Genomic DNA, 13396 nt, shown 5'->3' with positions numbered 1-13396 from the left:
AACAAATATCCGCTCCCATTGATTGACTCCGCCTTCGCGTCCCTCCAGGCCGCGACCGTTTTCACTAGACTGGACCTCCGGAGCGCGTACCATCTCATTCGGGTTAAAGAGGGGGATGAGTGGAAGACCGCATTTAAGACGCCTCTGGGACACTTCGAGTACTTGGTGATGCCATTTGGCCTCACCAATGCACCCACTGTGTTCCAGAATCTGATTCATGACGTCTTGAGGGATTTTCTGAACATTTTCTGTTTCATTTTAATTTTTTCAAAATCCCTCGAGGCACATCGCCAGCACATCCGGCTGGTTCTGCAGCGGCTGCTGCAGAACCGACTATACATCAAAGCCGAGAAATGTGAATTCCACACCTCCTCCTTATCCTTCCCGGGCTTCATCGTGGAGCGGAGGCAGATCCGGGCTGACCCCGCCAAGACCGAAGCGGTGGAAGAATGGCCCACGCAACCGGGAGCTGCTCGCCGTCGTATTGGCTCTTCAGGAGTAGAGGCACTGGCTCGAAGGGGCGAAAGAGCCGTTCACCGTGCTTACCGACCACAAAAACTTGGCGGTCATCCGGGCCGCCAAGAGGCTGAACGCACGGCAGGCACGGTGGGCGCTCTTCTTAACCCGCTTCTCCTTCACCCTCACCTACTGTCCAGGGACCAAAAACACCAAGCCCGACGCCCTCTCGCGGATCCACGAGCCAGCAGGCAAGAAAGACCTCGCGGAACCCATCCTGCCCGGCCGCCAGATCGTGGGGGCGCTCCAGTGGGAGGTCGAATGGAGGGTCATGGAGTCATTAAGAGGTACCCCGGCTCACGATAACTGTCCCACAGGCAAATTGTTCGTTCCCCAGTCGCTGCGCTCAGAGGTGCTCCAGTGGGGGCATGCATCCAAGGTGGCGTGTCACCCAGGGGTGAGCCGCACCGAGCACCTCATCTTCCAGCGATTCTGGTGGCCGCGGCTCCGCGACGACGTGGCGGACTTCGTTAAGGCCTGCCCGTCGTGCGTCTGTAGCAAGGCTTCCCATCAGCCCCCGGCAGGACTGCTCCGCCCCCGACCTGTTCCCCCGCACCCTTGGTCCCACATATCAGTGGATTTCATCACCGGCCTCCCCCCCATCCCGTGGTAAGACGGACATCCTCACGATAGTGGACCGGTTTTCCAAGTCGGCATACTTCGTGCCTTGACCAAGCTGCCGTCCGCTATCGATACGGCGACACTATTGGTCAAACACGTCGTCCGTCTCCACGGGATCCCTACTGACATCGTGTCAGATGGAGGGCCCCAGTTCGTATCCCGGGTCTGGAAGCGTTTCTGCAGGTCCATGGAGGCGTCGGCCAGCCTGTCCTCCGGTTACCATCCACAGTCCAACGGCCAGACCGAGAGGAAGAACTAGGACCTGGAGGCGGCCCTGCGCTGCGTGTGCCTCCGTCGTCCTTCGGGCTGGTCCATCCATCTCCCGTGGGTGGAATATGCCCACAATACCCTGGTCTCCTCATCCACAGGTCGGTCACCGTTTATGTCGGCCTATGGCTACCAGCCGCCGCTCTTTCCCACACAGGAAGGGGAGGTGTAGGTCCCGTCGATACAACACCATCTTCCGCGGGCCCATCGTGTATGGATGGAGACCAGGGCAGCCCTATCACGCACGGCGGCCCGGAACCAGAAGGTTGCGGATCGCCGTCCCGCGCCGGCTTACCAGGTGGGCCAGAAGGTCTGGTTGTCCACAAGGGACCTACGGCTGGCCGAGACCACTCTCAAATTGGGTCCGCGATTCGTGGGCCCCTTCGTAGTGGAGGCCATCCAACCCGGTCACGGTCCGACTACGGCTGCCCGCCTCCATGAAGATCCACCCGGTTTATCATGTCTTTCTCATCAAACCGGTTGAATCCAGCCCCTTGGCCCCTCCTCCCGCCCAACCTCCCCCCCCCCCCCCCCCCCCCCGCCGCAGATGATGGACGGAGGACCGGTCTACGCAGGGGAAAGGGCATCCAGTACCTGGTCGACTGGGAGGACTACGGACCGGAGGATCGTCAATGGGTCCCGCGAGCCTGGATCCTGGACCCTGTCATGAGCCAGTTGACAGCTGGGCGGGGCCTCCGCTCCCGCCGTCCGCCAGCTGCTGTCAATTTCCTCATCACTGACTGTTGAACATTTAAACCCGACGCTGGCACTCACCCAGCGTCGGAAGATACTTCGCCTCGCGCCCTGCCAGTACTTTGATCGTGTAATCAGTACGTGATTTGCTTCGCCCGAGGAATGATTCTAGCCACGAACGTGTTTGTTTTATTGCACCGCATTGTAGGTTGTTCTGCACCCCCGTGTGCCTCTTTGTTTTCTTCGTTAGTGTGGTTGGGTGGATTGCCGCCGCTCACCCACTAGCATTGTCATTTAGTCATTCTTTGTTTTGTTCTACAAACTTTTTGCCGAGTCTGCGTCTTCTCGGACCCGCGCTTTCTGTTAATAACTCTACTGCCTGCACCAACGCCTCTGTCCTGCTTAGCGATCCACCACCAATCCCTAACGTTCCCGCTCGTCAGCTGCCACTGTCGCCGCCGGAACGTGACAGGAACGAATTATGGTCGAGAACTGAGGTATCACTGTATATATATATATACACAGCCATACTACCCTGAAAACGTCGGATCTCGTCTGTTCTCGGAAGCTAATCAGGGTCGGGCCTGGTTAGTACTTGGATGGGAGACCGCCTGGGAATACCAGGTGCTGTACATTGGCAGTGGGTAGGTACTATAGACCTACACGGGTGTCAAGACGACCCCGCCATCCACGAGTCTCCGGAGCCTCTAAGGCGGTCTGGTGGCGAGATCCGCTACCTTTCCGGCAGCTCCTATGGAAGTAAACCCGAAATCAATCCGGTAATGGCACACCTAAGGCGGCTTGGTGGCGAACTCCGCTACCTTTCCGGCAGGTCCTGCGACCATACTGATCCCAAAATTGTATCAGCTCAGCTGTTCCTTTGGTCCAGTCAGCGTGGTGGAGAGGGGGAGCAAGCTGCATAGGCGACAGCCTGCTCTCCATAATACACCGCCCAGGCACACTGTCCACCGCGACAGTCATCCATGGTCAGCCATGACCGATGGAGGCCGACGAATATATATATACATTTTATAAATGCCTCGTCTCCCCCCATGGGTGGTGTCTGTCCCCCTTTTTTTTTAGCTCGGGTCCTCTACCAGAGGCCAGGAAGCTTGAAGGTTCTGTGAAGTATCCATGCTGTTCCCAGCACTGGGCTTTTCTGGACCGAGATATCCGATGTTGTTCCTGGGATCTGTTGCAACCACTCGTCGAGTTTGGGGGTCGCTGCCCCGAGTGCTCCGACCACCACAGGCACGACTGTCATCTTTACCTTCTAGGCTCTCTCCAGCTCCTCGCTGAGCCCTTGGTATTTCTCTATTTTCTCGTGTTCCTTCTTTGTGATGTTTCCGTCACTCGGGACTGCTACATCCATGTCAACGGCCTTCCTTTGCCTTTTATCTAAGACAGGCATGGGCAAACTACGGCCCGCGGGCCACATACGGCCCGTTAGGCTTTTTAATCCGGCCCGCCGAACCTGCCCAAATTATAGTAAAAACAGTGTATGAAACTCATGACAAAAAATTAGCGGACAACAGGGAAGATAACTGAAAAGTTGCCTGCCCCATTTTTCACAACTTGAAGCACAATGAGACAAGTAATCATATTAAAAAACATTGTCACAAAGTATAAAGTTTTTTTTTAAATTAAGAATGTACCTACTACAAACGCTACCTTGCTTAATTTACGGTAAATGTGCATGGCTAGATTTTGCTGCAGTAGTCGATTGTCATTGTGGTGCACAATGCAAAGTTTGCATTGCTTCCTATGAGCCACTAAGCCCCTTTCATAAGTCTCACGTACACTTTACAGTCACGGTTTAATGTAAATTTACGTTTTGTAGTGTCACATATGTTGTTAGCTTCTTTTGAATCTTTCTTCTGGGCTGAGGTTCTGTGCATCTATTTTGGAAAATGACATGCAATTGCACGACTTTATAACGCTTGCGAAAGTCCGGAAGAAAGAAGCAGGCTTCTGATTGGCTGCCGTGCCGAGTATGAAAATTTCACTGCAGGTAGCCTATGTCTGTGTGCTCGGCGACGGTACACGTGTATTGTTTGCGCGTGAAGGCGAGGGCGTCAGTGAGGAGTTTGTTGAGCGCGCTGTCAGGACAAACCATCTATGATTTGGCGGAATTTAACACAAGTAGGTATTATTGAGCTTGAATATTTCGTTGTGGAATAATGTTTTGAATGTTGAAAGTGATTCCATTTTTCAATAAATGTTGATTTCTTTAACTTTGCCCCTTCAATGAAAACTTATTAAAAACAGACGCAATCTTGATGAATCACAGTGCATATGTTATTTTAATCTATTTCCATTTCCTCCTCCAAGTATCTGCGAAATAGTATGTAAACGCCATATTCCTTGAGACAAATGTATTAACTGATCAGGGATATTTTTCACATTTGAAAGACAGTTAATAAATTGGGTTCTTACTGTGCTATGAGGTTTGTACACACTACATTTGATCCAATATGATCCAAGATGGCGCAGCGGATGGCAGCCTCGGTGACACGCTCCCTAGTATTGTTCCTGGTTTTGTCATTTTCATTTGTTTTTTGCGATCCTACGCGACTCAGTTACACGAGGGAAGAGTTACTGAGCATTGGGGAATCCACTCTTGGACTATTTTCACCGACACACCAAAATCTACAAGGTTTTTCGGGGCTGCTCGCGAGCGGCGTAGCAGCTCTGTACGGAGCTTTGAGACGCTGCCGTAGGAGGGGGAAGCGAGCCGGCGTTCTCGTCAAGCTTCGGCAGCGTGGATTTCGAACGCCGCTCCCATCGATCCACCTCGCTAATCTACGCTCACTACCAAACAAGATGGACGAACTTCTGCTTCTCACAAAGACCAATAAAACGTTCGCCCGCTCTGCTGCGCTGTGCTTCACTGAGACTTGGCTCAGTGACCGCCACCCGGATTCCGCACTACACCTACCCGGATTCCGTCTCCTTCGGGCCGACCGTGATACGGAGCAATCGGGGAAATCCAAAGGCGGTGGACTATGCTTCTACATGAAGGAAGAATGGTGCACCGATGTCACGATGCTCGACGCACACTGCAGCCCTGGTTTGGAATCGCTGTCTCTCAACTGCAAGCCATTCTACTCGCCACGTGAGTTCGCTTCCTTTATATTCGTTGCCGTGTACATCGCGCCACAAGCTAATGCTAACGCGTGTATACAAACGCTAGCGGACCATGTAAACCATCTCGAAATAAAATATCCAGAATCACCCCTGATCATTTTGGCCGATTTTAATCAAACACGTTTAAACCGTGAACTTCCCAAATATAAGCAGCATATTGACTGTTTCACCAGAGGAGAAAACATTCTAGATCATTGTTACACAGCACTCAAAGGCGCATACCGGTCTGTTGCGCATGCAGCATTGGGTCTTTCTGACCACTATTTAATCCACTTAATTCCCACATACAAACAGAAACTCAAATGTGTAAAACCGGTAGTCAAGACAGTTAAAACATGGACAGATGAAGCAAAGTTATCGCTACAAGAATGCTTAGACTGCACTGATTGGAGCGTCTTTGAAACTTCAACGGGCACATTGGATGAATACACAGACACTGTAACATCATACATCAGTTTCTGTGAGGACATGTGTGTACCAACAAAGTCCTTCCGCTCATTCAACAACAACAAGCCATGGTTCACTCCCAAACTCAGGCAGCTTAGGAAAGAGAAAGAATCCGCATTTAAAAGCGGCGATCGAGCAGTTTACAAACTCGCCCGAAACAGGCTGACGAAGGAAATTAACATCGCAAAGAAAAGTTATGCGGAGAGGCTTAACAAACAGTTCTCCGCTAACGACTTTGCATCGGTGTGGAATGGCCTGAAAGCAATAACAAATTATCGTTTACCCTCCCCCCAAGCAGTGTACAAATATGGTATGGCTGATGAGTTAAATACATACTTTTGCCGATTTGAAAAGGACACCACCATTTCCCCGGTCTGCCCACCATTACCAGAAACTACCGTATCTCCGCCCTCTGCCCTACAGATCCACGAACTGGACGTTAGACGGCTCTTCAAGCAGCAAAAGATCAAGAAAGCTGCAGGACCTGACAGAGTGTCCCCCTCCTGCCTGAGAGTCTGCGCTGACCAGCTGGCTCCGGTCTTCACACAAATCTTCAACAGATCCCTGGAGCAGTGTGAAGTCCCATCCTGCTTCAAACAGTCTACTATCGTCCCAGTTCCAAAGAAACCAGCACCCTCGGGATTGAACGACTATAGACCTGTTGCTCTGACGTCTGTGGTCATGAAGTCCTTTGAACGCCTCGTGCTGAACCACCTAAAGAACATCACCGGACCTCTGCTAGATCCTCTTCAGTTTGCCTACCGGGCAAACAGGTCTGTGGAGGATGCAGTCAACATTGGACTGCATCACATCCTCGACCACCTTGACAACACAGGAACCTACGCAAGGATCCTGTTTGTGGACTACAGCTCTGCGTTCAATACCATCATCCCAGAACTCCTCATCCCCAAACTTCTCCAGCTTGGTGTGTCCCCCACGATCTGCCAGTGGACCCTCAGCTTCCTGACAGGACGGACACAACAGGTCAGACTGGGAAATATATCATCCACAACACGAACCACGAGCACTGGAGCCCCGCAGGGATGCGTCCTCTCTCCATTGCTCTTCTCTCTCTACACGAACGACTGCACCTCAACGCACCCAGCTGTCAAATTCATAAAGTTCGCAGACGACACCACGGTCATCGGTCTCATCAAAGACGGCGACGAGTCTGCGTACCGACAACAAGTGGAGCAGCTGGAGCTCTGGTGCAGCCGTCACAACCTGGAGCTGAACATGCTCAAGACAGTTGAGATGATCGTGGACTTCAGGAAACATCCATCACCACAGCTACCCCTCACACTATCCAACTGCCTGGTGTCAACCGTTGAGACCTTCAAGTTCCTGGGAATCACAGTCTCCCAGGACATGAAGTGGGAGGTCAACACCAACTCTATCCTGAAAAAGGCCCAACAGAGAATGTACTTCCTGAGGCTGCTAAAGAAGCATGGCCTGCCACAGGAGGTGCTGCAACATTTCTACACGGCTGTCATCGAATCCATCCTGTGTTCTTCCATCACCGTTTGGTTCGGGGCCGCCACAAAAATGGACAAAATCCGACTTCAACGGACAGTTAGGACGGCGGAAAAAATCATTGGCACCGCCCTACCCACTCTCGAGGACTTGCACACTGCAAGAATCCAAACTAGGGCGCGGAAAATCCTACTGGACCCCCCGCACCCTGCCCACCACCTTTTCCAGCTACTCCCCTCAGGCAGGCGCTACCGATCCATGCGCACCAAATCCAGCAGACATTTAAACAGCTTCTTCCCCCAAGCCATTAACTCTTTGAACTCTTTCAACAGTAGCCAAAATGGAACTGTATAGTGCCACTTAGCAGTTTTTTTGACAACGATACTAGTGCAGCGTGTTCTACCGGAAACAAATTCCTTGTGTGTTCTACATACTTGGCAATAAAGATTCTGATTCTGATTTAAAGGACAACCGGCACCATTTTTTGTGTTTCCCACTGACATCAGAAAAACGTTTTATAGCATCTAAAATACCCAAAACAGGCAGGCTGATATTTTTAGTTAAATGAAAAACACCAATAAAAATGACTTCAAAATGAATCCGGAAATGGCCAGTTTCAGAAGGTCCCACCCCCTTGTTCGTGACATCACGCCAAGACGTCTTGCCTTGCTCGAGAATCAAAACAATGGCTTCAGATTCTGAGATGTTTTCTTGTTACTCATCCAGTTATGAATATGATTCAAATAGTTATGAAGAGGAAAACATAAATGTTTGCAATTGATTCAAGGAGTCCTCCCATATAAATTCGAGACGTCAATGACAGCAATGTAGCACCCAGAAAATGCAGAAGCTCTGTTGGAAATGGGCTGATTTGTCAGCTGGGTATTTGTGTCAGCGAATATCAAATAGTTGTCTTGGTGCAACACACAACGATTCACCATGGCGTTATTTATGTGTTTTCCTTGTAATTTCGCCATCAACATGGATCAACACGAAGTTTTCAGACCAAACAAAGTACCCAAAATGCATTGTGTGTCGCTTTCTCGGTCAGGGGCGGTCCAAACGTGACGTCACATGGGGATCGTCATCAACTCGAAAACAAGACTTCGTGAATATTCAGCGCAAGTCTTAGAAGGTAAACTATAGCTATATGCTGTGGAATCTTTGTAAAATATGCTCAGTCAAAGTCATTTGAAGTGATTTTATCAATTATGGACATAACTTGTCCGGAGGCGTCGGTTGTCCTTTAATGCTTTAGGTTTAGTATTTCCGGCCCAACCACTCTCTCCAAATGCTCCTGTCCCGGCCGGCCCCTCTGTCAAATTTTAGAACACAATGCGGCCCGCGAGTCAAAAAGTTTTCCCATCCCTGATCTAAGACCACGATATCTGGTTGGTTGGCCATTACCATTTTGTTCATTCTGTATCTGGAAGTCCCACAGGATCTTTGCTCGTTCATTCTCCACTACCATGGGAGGTGTTTCCCATTTTGACCTTGGGGTTTCCAGTCCATACTCCGCACATATGTTTCAGTAGACTATACCAGCCACCTGGTTATGGCACTTCATGTAGGCTTTCCCTGCTAGCATCTTACACCGTGCAGTTTTGTGTTGGATTGTCTCAGGTGCATCTTTGCACAACCTTCACCTTGGGTCTTGCCTGGTGTAGTATATCCGTGACTCTATGGCTGTGGTGTTCAGGGCCTGCTCTTGAGCAGCCAGGATGAGTGCCTCTGTGCTGTCCTTGAGGCCAGCCCTCTCTAGCCACTGATAGGACTTCTTGAGATCAGCCACTTCAGTTATGGTTCGGTGGTACATCCCGTGTCGGGGCTTTTCCTCCCAGGATTGTCCCCCTTCCAGCACCTCATCCTCTGTTCCCCATTGGCTGAGACATTCTCTGAGTACATCATCCGTTGGAGCCTTTTCTTTGATGTATTCATTGAGCTTGGATGTTTCGTACTGGACAGTGGCTCTCACACTCACTAGTCCCCGGCCTCCTTCCTTACGGCTTGTGTACAGTCTCAGGGTGCTGGACTTGGGATGGAACTCTCAAAACATGGTGAAGATTTTTCTGGTCTTAACATTCGTGGTCTGAATCTCTTCCTTTGGCCACCTTATTATTCCTGCAGGGTATCGGATTACTGGCAGGGCATAGCTGTTTATTGCCCGGGTCTTGTTCTTGCCATTGAACTGGCTTCTTAGGACTTGCATCACCACCTGGAGGTATTTGGTCGTAACCCCTTTCCTTGTTGCTAGTTCGAAGTTGCCATTGGCCTGTGGTATACCGAGGTACTTGTAGCTGTTTTCAATGTCTGCTGTTGTTCCTTCAGGGAGTGCCCCTCTTAGTCACCATCCGACTACATTTCTCCAGCCCGAATGACATGCCGATGTCACTGCTGTGGTTGTGTGGATCAGGGAGTCTATGTACCTTTCGCTCTTAGCATACAGCTTTATGTCATCCATGTAGAGGAGGTGACTGATTGTAGCTCCATTTCTGAGGCGGTATCCATAGCCTGTCTTGGCGATTATTTGGGTGAGGGGTTTCAGTCCTATGCAGAACAGCAGTGGTGAGAATGCATCACCTTGGTATATGCCACATTTGATGTAATCTTATGTTATTGGCTTGCCATTGGCTTCAAGTGTGGTTTTCCACATCCTCATCGAGTTTGCAACGAAGGCTCTCAGGGTCCTGTTGACTTTATACAACTCCAATCATTCAGTGATCCATGTGTGTGGCATCGAGTCATATGCTTTCTTGTAATCAATCCAGGCTGTGCACAGGTTGGTATGTCGGGACCTGCAGTCTTGTGCGACTGTTCTGTCAACCAGCAGCTGATGTGTGGCACCTGTAGTATCTCTACAAATGCCTTTCTGTGCTTTGCTCATGTATTGATCCATGTGTCCACTTATCCTAGCCACAATGATGCCTGACATGAGCTTCCATGTTGTGGAGATAGTTGGAATGAACTGCAACCTTTGAGGAATCCTTCATTATCAGGATTGTTCGCCCTTCAGTTAGCCATCCTGGGTGAGTCCCATCCATCAGCAACTGGTTCATTTGTGCTGCTAGGCGCTAGTGGAGTTCTGTGAGTTTCTTTAGCCAGTAGGTGTGGACCATATCCAGCCCACAACTACTAGTGCTGTCCAGTTTTTCATACCTGAGACTCTTTCTTGTACGTCTGCCGCTGTGATGGTAACTGGGTTCTGTTCAGGGAGGTTGCTGTGCTCCTCTTTCAGAGTCACCAAACATTGTGCACTGCTGTTATGTGTGACCTCCTTCTCCCATATGCCTTTCCAGTATCTTTGAGTTTACAGCCTTGGAGCGTCTGCTCTGCTGTTAGAACCCTGCCACTGAGCGTGCACTTTCGCAGGTTGTGTTGCGAACAGCCTGTTTATTCTCATTCTCTTTCGTGTACCTCTTTAGGCGACTGGACAAGGCCCAGAGTCTTTGTTTAGCAGTTTCGAGTGCTTCAGGTATGGTTATCTGCATGTACCTCTTGGGTATTGGCCTTTTGTTGACACCTCTCTGGGTCTCCGTCAATTGACTCACATATTTCCGAGCCGCCTTGATCTTAGCCTGCACCCGTCTTTTCCATGGTGGGTTACGAATCTCGTGGCTCTCACGGTTGCTCTTGTAGCCAAGCATCTCTAGGATCACTGATGCTGAAGCGTATATCAGCTCATTGGTTTCCGTGATCGTTCCGGTGGGGATCACTCTCAGTGCTGCATTCACTGTTTCCATTACTCTTTCAGGTGGTACTTCACATAGCCGTTGTAATCGGTTTCTTAGTTGCCCCGCTTTCATTCTTGCCATGATCTTATCTCTCAGGTCAGTTGCTGCTTCGCTCAGGATTTCATTCATTGGGGCTGGCTTCCCAATCTCATCATTCATTGGGGCTTGCCTCCCAATGTCTGGTCTAACCTCTTCCTCTGATGTGGCAGCCAGGGGCCCTTCACCTCAGAATTTGTGTTGTACCTCATCAATCTCAAGTTGTGATAGCCATTGCCGTTTGTGGATATTGGAACACTGAGCTACTCGTGGTTTCGTCGTCAACCGTCTCTGTGGGTTTCAAAGTAACCATTCAGCCCCCATTCTCCGCATGAAACCCCTTTGACTAGGGTTGCTTGAGTAGTATCATTCCAATAGAGCCATGTTATCGCATCTCGTCCATCTCTGCTTTGTTCCAGTAGCCCATTTTTCATCAAGGTTCTTTGGTTCCCCAGCACCTGACGCAGACCTTGTTTGTTCGATAGATAGATAGATAGATAGATAGATAGATAGATAGATAGATAGATAGATAGATAGATAGATAGATAGATAGATAGATAGATAGATAGATAGATAGATAGATAGATAGATAGATAGATCAAGAGAGAGAGAGACAGAGGGAGCGAGAGGGAGAGAGAGAGCGAGAGAGAGAGAGAGAGAGAGAGAGAGAGAGAGAGAGAGAGAGAGAGAGAGAGAGAGAGAGAGAGAGCAAGAGAGAGAATCACATTGATGGAATAAAACCTACTATTGAATAAAATTCAACCGATCTTCAAGTTGAATAGTTTTAGTATTGCCTAATTTTACGAGGTCAAATTAATTTGTTGTTGAAATGCAGGTAGCAATGAAGCTGGTCTCTCGGAGAATTCTGCCTTATTGAAATGTTCCTGTGTACTTAATTGGAATAAATAACTTTAATTAAACATGATTCCAATTTTAACCTTGAGTAACACATCATGAAAGCGTAATCCATTGAAAAATGTATTTACATTCTGCATTAATAACAACCCAAATGCACACACAAAATGGTGTGATTGATCTATGTGTCTTATTTATCTTATTATTATTATTCTTATATTAAATGTGCATGATATATTAGGTAGAAGCCATATAAATCTAATTATTTATATATTTTTTTATTATTCTACTTCTCATTTTGACAATTTTGCTGCTGTAAATTAGGAATTTATCCAGTGAGAGAAATAAATGTCTTCTCATTTTATCTTACCTCCATCCAAACACAAGTGTGTAATAACGGCCCAAAACCACGTTGAGCTGTTTGGAAACAGTAATTTGATGTAGTTCATTTCATTTGTGTGTGAATTCTCCGCATACATGTACTAAAATGACAGCCTCAGAAAGCACAGGGAGATCACAAGGTTTCACAGAGCATTGCATTGGTGCCTCAACATTCTATAGCAGTGGTTATTCACCTGGCTTTGGTCAAACCCTGAATTGGAGGGTAAGACGCACCCGACTTCAAACGTCAATTACTTTTGACATGGTCACATGTAGCTTGTCTATTTTTTTTACAAACATGAATGTGCACATGAACCGGTGCCTCTAACAAGGTTAAGAACCTCTGGTCTATTGGTACATTTGTGTGTGTGTGTGTGTGTGTGTGTGTGTGTGTGTGTGTGTGTGTGTGTGTGTGTGTGTGTGTGTGTGTGTGTGTGTGTGTGTGTGTGTGTGTGTGTGTGGCAGTGTGTATATGGGCAACTGAAGAACTCCCAGGTCTTCTCATGAAATATATTTTTGATTTTGTTTTGCGACAGAAGAGACAATTAAAAAAACATACCACCAATGGCTGATGTTAACAACCGACGTCTCCGGACAAGTTGTGTCCATAATTTGTAAAATGGCTTCAAATGACCGCATATAGCTATATTTTACGTTTTAAGACTCACACTGAATATTCCGGAAGTCTTGTTTTTGAGTTGGTGATGAGTCCTCACCCTACGTCACTGATGGAACACCCATGACCGAAAAAAGGACACATTGTAGTAGTCCTTCCATCACATCAATGCATTTTGCTGTACTTGTTTGGTCTGAAAACTTCGTGCACCAAAAAGAGGCAGAAGAGGGCGACAAAGCTCCGTGTAAGGAATTCTCCGCATACATGTACTAAAATGACAGCCTCAGAAAGCACAGGGAGATCACAAGGTTTCACAGAGCATTGCATTGGTGTCTCAACATTCTATAGCAGTGGTTATTCACCTGGCTTTGGTCAAACCCTGAATTGGAGGGTAAGACGCACCCGACTTCAACGGGCTGATTAATTTATATGGGTGGGTGGAAACGGGCTGATTAATTCCTTACACGGAGCTTTGTCGCCATTTTAACAAGAAAGCATATTCTCCGAATCTGCCATTGTTTTGATTCTCCAGCCAGGCAAGACGTCTTGGGGTGACGCCACAAACAAGGGGGCGGGACCTTCTGAAACTGGCCACTTTCGGATTCATTTTTTT

The 13396-nt window shown here is 48.5% G+C and overlaps 1 protein-coding gene and 1 pseudogene across 10 annotated transcripts in view; one reads left to right on the top strand and one right to left on the bottom strand.

The window, feature by feature from the left end:
- adgrb1a (adhesion G protein-coupled receptor B1a) overlaps nt 1-13396 on the bottom strand; it is a 197052-nt gene that overhangs the window by 30942 nt on the left and 152714 nt on the right. The window lies entirely within an intron of this gene.
- Nucleotides 2615-2733, top strand: LOC148896631 (5S ribosomal RNA; annotated as a pseudogene).

The sequence above is a fragment of the Hippocampus bargibanti genome, linkage group LG06 (genome assembly GCF_051943395.1).
Source record: "Hippocampus bargibanti isolate YZ-2025 linkage group LG06, ASM5194339v1, whole genome shotgun sequence".
Classification (NCBI taxonomy): Eukaryota; Metazoa; Chordata; class Actinopteri; order Syngnathiformes; family Syngnathidae; genus Hippocampus; species Hippocampus bargibanti.
The sequence above is the reverse complement of the archived record's forward strand: the minus strand, read 5'-3'. Positions and strand labels throughout refer to the sequence as shown.